A 7,437-nucleotide genomic window follows, 5' to 3' on the forward strand; every position below is an offset into this window, starting at 1 on the left:
GCTTTGCTTAAGACTATACTTGAATCAAGGAAAGGTACAGTTATCACAGTTTTAGAATTTGTTACTGAAACTTGCCCTGGTTCCCTAAAGAGTGAGCGGTAAATATAGAGACAAAGGAGAGACTTGATAAACAGCTGTGCGCCCAATATGCATTTCAGGTCCCAGATAAGACACCCGTGGCTACTTTCACTTTATGGTCTTTTGTTCGAGATTGGCTCTAATCATCTCATGAAAGTGTAAAATGGTCCATTTTTTGACACAACTTCAGGCTTTGAAACCACCATTGCGGTTCGTGAACAGTTAACAATAAGTCCTCTGCCCAGGACATGCGCCCAACCAGAGCCCTTGACTTGGCTACATTTGCCTGATATCTTGGTTTTTGCAGTTAAAAATGAGTAAATTAGATTTAATATAAATGGGATTAATCACAAATGTGTTTGTTAAGGAGCTACCTGATAACATTTACAAAGTTAAAGTGTTAAAATATCAACTACTAAATATAAAATGAAGCACTCTTAACTTCTTAAATTCCCTAAGGAAATATATTTAAACATTATATGTGTTTTCATAAAGTGTTAAATGAAAAAAAGTTTTGAGATTACTTTGTTTCTTAATCTTCACTAAAAACAAGGTTAAAAGTTAAGATTATCTCAGGTGTGATTTATTTACAAAGAATGTAAGAGGTTTTTGTTTGGTTCCAATTAAAGTACTATAAAAACAAAAGTAGTTCATCTTATTCAAGTGGAATAATTTGTTTAAATTCAAAAGTTTCACAAGGATTGTTTCAAAATGTAAATTTAAAAGGAGATCAACGGCTTAAAAAGACATAAGAAGGTTTTAGATACGAAAATTGAAAGGAAAGTGACCACAACACTTGGAGCGACCAAGAGATCTTTATTGCAACAGTGAGAGAGAAAGAGAGAGAGAGAGAGAGAAAAGAGAGAGCAAGAGAGAGGGGCCCAGTAGAAAGGAGTTTTTATAGCCAAAATCTAATGGGGTCTTGGGGTCTGCAAGCTGCCTTATTGGCATACAGTGATTGGATCATACAGTAATTGCTAAGGGTGTCATCTTCTGCCTTCAGGCAGATGGGGCAGGGGTCCGATGTGGCATCCATTGCACCATATGGGTGGGGGTCGAGTGTTCAGCCTTGAGTGGGGTTGAGTGTTCAGACTTGACACCAACAGGTGATAAAGGACCAGACAGAGGGGGGTTTGAGTGCCCGGGTTATCCTGCAGCTAGCATTCATTCAGCCTGTCCTGCAGACAACTTAGTTCAGCCTGCCCTGCACATAACAAAAGTATATTTTGATATAAAAGTTATAGAAAATGTTTTGGGATAAAAAGGTCTTTTCTCTGATAAAGTAAAAAGTTGTAAAATATCTAAGTAAGTTACAAAGGGTTTGTGGAGAGTAAATTTCAAAAAGTTTGTGTATAACTAAATTGGTTACATCTGATTAATACAATCAGTTAAAGTTATTTAAGGCTTTCTCCTCTTTTAAAAAGAAAGTTTCTGGGCTGGGGAGGTGGCTTAAGCGGTAGCGTGCTCACCTGGCATGCTCGGAGTGCTGGGTTCAATCCTCAGCACCACATAAAAATAAAGATGTTGTGTCCACAGAAAACTAAAAAAATAAATAAATGAATATTTTTTTAAAAAAAGAAAGTTTCTAATCTAAGAGACTAAAAGCCTTGTACAGGGTCTCTGGCTTGGAGTATACTTACAGAAACACAGAAGAAAAAGTAGTTCTTTTCACATTTCAAGAGGCAAATTAGGCTTCCTACAAAAGGTTGAAAAAGGGAAGAGAAACTGGCCCTTTCCTCAGATATAAGTCAAATATTAACATACTGATATAAATCGAAGTTTAACCCTCTATGTGTTAAGTAGTAAGGATGTCTTAAGACATTAATCTTCTCTTATTCAACAAGATAACATGTCTGTTAAGTTTTGTTATTTAGAGAAACTAATCTTAAAGAAATTGGGGTTTGTACATTTTTGATTAAATAGCAATTGTTATTTTAGAGTATCACACTACATTACTAATTCAAAGTTTTTCTTTAAAAGCTAATCTTTGTTTATACAAGAACATTAGTGTGATAGTGATGCTGTTACTACCTTCTTTGTATACTGGATGTAGTCATATAGTCCAAGTATACAAGCCTTTAAAGTATAAGATTTAAAAGAACATTTTAGGGGGCTGGGGCTGTGGCTCAAGCGGTAGCGCGCCCGTCTGGCATGCGTGCGGCCCGGGTTCGATCCTCAGCACCACATACCAACAAAGATGTTGTGTCTGCCGAGAACTAAAAAATAATAAATATTGGAAGATTCTCTCTCTCTCTCTCTCTCTCTCTCTCCCTCTCCCTCTCCTCTTTAAAAAAAAAAAAAAAAAAAAAACATTTTACCAAGCTGGTGTTCCCCAAACTAAAGTTGTCTGTAAGAGTGGTCTCTTACAAACTTATATAAAAATAACAAATTTAGTTGAAAATCTATGTCATTTAATATTTTGTAATTAGATAATATTAATCTCTCATAAGTTATAAAATTTTGTTGCTGTTTACACCAGGATGGGAAATTAAATACATTTTTACTTGATTTTTAATATAGTTTTTAATTTGCTTTAATTAGTTATACATGACAGTAGAATGCATTTATGCACTTTTATAAATCATACATAGATGAGGTATAATTTCTCATTTTTCTGATTGTACATGTTGTAGAATCACATTGGTCTTACAGTCATATATATACATTGGGCATATATATATATTGGGCACATATATATATTAATAATGTCTGTCTCATTCTACTATCCTTCCTATGGCCACATCCCTTTTAAGTACATTTTAAAAGACAATAAGGAAAGCCTGGTTCATTTAAAGGTTGAGGATATGGGATACAAAGACATTTGCCACTTTCCCACAAAAGGGGGTTGAAAACTCTCATTTGATTCATGTTTCACGGGTAATGTTAAATTATGTTAAATTATGATTTATATAGACTCAAAAAATGATAAATAAAAACTTTATAAAATAATATTTGAAAGAAGTGAAGATCAGTTTCAGAAGTAAAATACCTTAGCTAAGATTTGTCAAGAGGCCACCTCACCTGAGCTAAGACTCTGCTTCTCATCTTGTTCCATGTTAGGATAATCATTCAAGTTCATTTGAAGTTGAGTTCAAAAGATAGATTTTTGTTATAAAGATTACTGTAATCTTAAACAGGAAATAGAGCTAAGTAAAATTTGGGATTATAAAAAATTATGTTTCTTGGTTTACAGCTATTGTATAAACTAAATATGTTTTTACTCTTGCTAATTTCATTTTCCATTTTTCTGGTAAACTTCAAAATTATTGTAGGTTAATGCCTTACAAAAGTACAACTTCTAATATAACAACCTAAGTTAATTTGAGATAATAGGCCATTATCTATAGGACAAACAAGATGTAAGGCTGACTTCCAGTACTTACACTGACCCCATTTCATTATCTTTTTGATCAGATTATTATTAAAAACAAAAGTGAAGCCATATAATTGGTGGGTGCTAAGCCTTCTTCACTGTGGTATCATTTTTGATTCAACAACAACATTGGCTTTGACAATCCTCATATGTTTGGCAGGTGATTTTTGCTCACTTTCCAGGCCCAATAAAAAATACTCATAAAGTCATTTCCCACTGCTTAACGACTTTTGCAGCGCCAGGCCATCCTCTACAAATTAAAACTGACAATGCTCCAGCTTATACCAGTTCTTTTTGACAGTTTTATGATCATATCCTATTGATCACTCATCTGGTATCCCTTATAATCCCCAAGGCCAGGCCATTGTAGAGAGGGCTCACTTGTCCCTTAAATCACAATTAGAAAAACAAAAAGGGGGAGGTAGAACCCCACAGAATTGTTGAATCATGATTTTTGTGTTGTTGTTTGTTTTAAATTTTTAGAATTTTTCTGATGCTGAGCCACACAAGGCTCCCACTGCAGTAGGCCCATCAGGCCTAGACCAGTGGAGAGACTTACAAACAGGAAATTGTGGAGCAGAGGCCACACTTATGTCTTTCCAGAAGATGCAGCTCACTCTATCTGGGTACCTGAGTGTGCTGTTTGTCATCATCATGGAGGATCTCAAGCCACAGTTCAAACAACTGAAGAACCTGACACATCAGGCTGAGCAGAGAGTCCAACAGCAGGAAGGCTAAGTCTCCAGCCATCATGTTTGTGGCTCTGCTGGCTTTATTGAACTGTTAGGTAAGTAGGGTTCATGGGGAAACTTATTGGGCTTATTTCCCAGATCCATCTTTAGTGCACCCAGTTGTGTGGACTGGAGAATCTATTCCAGTATTTACTAATGATTCACACATGATGGGAGGTTTTTCAGATAAACATATTACACCTGTTCGTATAATTGGATTTAATAATACTGGATATAATGGAAGTTTACCTACATGTTGGTCTCACAATAAAAATGCTGGCTGTTTAAAAGTGGCCCCAGATTTAAAAAAAAAAAAAAGGCAGCATATTGGGAAGCCAGGGGAGCCAATATAACAGAACCTGGGATTTGAAATTGTATGTCCAAACAGTTACAAAAATTGAACTCCCTAGTGACCTGACCATGTTTCCCATGGAACATCCACCAATGCCTTACTGCCCAAAACATACTACCACAGAACTGGGTGGAGTGTGCTGATATTTTGCCAGTGTGACATGATGTCTCTGGCAATAGTGGATATATTCTGAATTGGTCTCACAGAATTGATAAGAGACACCTACATCAGAAATTTATGGCTCCTGGCGGATTTGTTAGTAATATTCTGACTTTCACTGGTGATGGCATACAAAAAGAACTATCAGGTTTGACCGCTGCCCTAGATTTCATCAATTATACCAGCAGCTCTCTATCTGATCTTGGGAAAGGAGCTCTAAAGTGATTCCCTGCTATGGCCTAAGGACTGGTGTACAATCTCCTTATGTTTTAATTTTTGTAAATATAAAAGTAAGTAGAACTGGAGAAAAGTACCATGTAACTTGTCAAAGATGCAATCTGACTAATTGCATTACTAGGTTTAATAAAGGAGTACTTGAGTTACTCCATCTCTCCCTTGTTTTAATCCAAGGTTAACATTTCACAACCCTGGCATTCTGATGCTGGAGTTCAAGTGTGAATGTGACTACTACAGAACCATGTCCTGCTAAATAGACACTGGTGTACTCATGGCCTTGTTGCATTTGGAGTAGTTACTTTGATATCTGTTTTGGTCTCTGCTGAGACATCTGCCATAGCATTACCCGAAATCATTCAAATGCTTATTTTCTTAATAATTTGGCTCAGAACACTTCCAAAGCTCTACAGAATCAGGTAAATATTGATGACAAGATAGAAACTAAAGCATATGCACTGGAAGCTATGGTCATAAATATAGGAAATGAGCTTGCTGCTCTTAAGTTCAGACAGCAGCTTTGGCGCCATGCTGACTACAAATTTGTTTGTGTTACAAAAGCAGGATATAATGCTTCTCAATGGGATTGAGAGTAAGTTAAAAATTGTTTAATGAATATTTGGCAGAAAAATAATGACAGTCTAGACCTTATGGAGTTACATCATCACATCCAGGACATTCAGGAGAGCAGATATGAAATTGTGAGTCCCATGGCTTGCTGAAAAAATACTTAATGATTTAAATGGTTTTAATACTTCAAATATGTTAAAATGTACAATATGGTACAATTTTTGGAATTATGTATTTGATACTAATTCTCTTTTGTGTTATAACAACAGGATGCCACATTTTCTAGGGAGAATTGTGACAACTATAAATAATAGCTCTTCACTTGCACTTACAAAATAAAAAAGGGGGAGATGTCAGAAGTGGTGATTTAAATTACCATCTCTGATTCTCCTGCAACAGGAGTATGCCTGAGCTGGGAATTCCTGATGCAAAGGTACAGTTGAGATTGCCCAGTTGCTATGGTGATACCCAGTTCAAAGGAAGTTCTGTGTTTCCCAGAGAACTATCAGTCTTGTCCCTGATTTTGGACACTAGCTGCTGGGCTAGAGAATTATGAGCACAAAAAGATAATAGCAATTGGTTTCACAACAAGTCAACCTTGGTCCTGTGTACTTTGAAGAAAGTTTTTCACATAAAATATTTCTGATGTTAAAACCTATATAATAAGCATGCAAAGTAAGCTCTAGGTCATTACATCTCCATCAAGGTTTGAAGAACTACCTGGTCTCAGCTTTCTTTTGTGTGTCTGTTTGTCTTTTCTAAACAACCATTGCCTTTCACCAAATATCTGAAAAGATGGCCCTGAATGGCAAAGCACCCGTGTTGTCCACCTTCCGTCACACCTCGATTCTAGGAGTATTAGTTGATTGTGGGATGCTCTCTGAGGCCCTTTAGCATATCCCACCCTATTCAAAATGGGTGAGCACACCAGTGGAAATCCCCTGAGCAAATTAGCACATGCTGTACCAAAATATTGTGTCTTCATTTTGTTCTTTTACATCTTTGCAACTAAATAAAAGATATACTATAAAAATTATAGCCCACTTTGTGATAAACAAGAGAATTTAAAGAGACATCACCCAATTATTCATCCACCAACTGAGAATCTAGGAACAATTTATGACATCTGGATTAGTGGGAAGATAGAGTTTGTGATGTATCCTTGAACATTTGCTTAGTTCATGGGGATTGCAACTAGAGCTTTCTAAAGAGGGTATTCAGCTGAGTGCATAAAATCTACCAATATTTGTGAATAAAGTTTACTTAAAATTTTTCTAACCAAGTATTCTAAACAAGATTAGATATGACGACACAAATGATTATCTGATAAAAAACATCATCACCCTTTATTTGTTTTAGGGAAGTGTTTTGAAATGCCAAAAGAAGGCCCAAACAGATGGGGGAGATTGGCTATGTTCCCATCACTTGGATTCTTGCTCTGAAATTTCCCCTGGGTGTAGTGTCTGAGGCATGCACTAAAACTGATACAGACCATGTGTCTCTGAGTCTGCCTCAACACTGAAGAGGAGTCTCCAGACTGGTACAAACACCCCACCACCTCTTTCTCATTTTATTAGATTATCCCAATAACTACAATGATGAGACAGGTTAACTCATTCAGCTTTCAAATTATAAAGTGCAGAATCGTTATTTAAATCTAAACGCACTTCAAATAATCAACTGATTAGATTTGTAAGTTTATACATTTATATTGTGATCCTTTTAACTAAGGATCACTTAGGTCTGTAGATCACTTGAGTTTAGATATGAAATCTACCACCTCATTCCAAAGCAGACACAATGAGTCTGGGTCTGCAAGGAAGACCAGAGAGATGCATGCAGGGGTTCTGTGTTTGGGAATGGGGTCTCTGATGAACTTCATGATTATGTCCTGCGTGGTGGCTAGGAAGTTACTGTGCAAAGGTACAGAATGCCTGGCT

Source organism: Spermophilus citellus (assembly GCF_964194105.1).
Source record: "Spermophilus citellus genome assembly, chromosome: 1".
Classification (NCBI taxonomy): domain Eukaryota; kingdom Metazoa; phylum Chordata; class Mammalia; order Rodentia; family Sciuridae; genus Spermophilus; species Spermophilus citellus.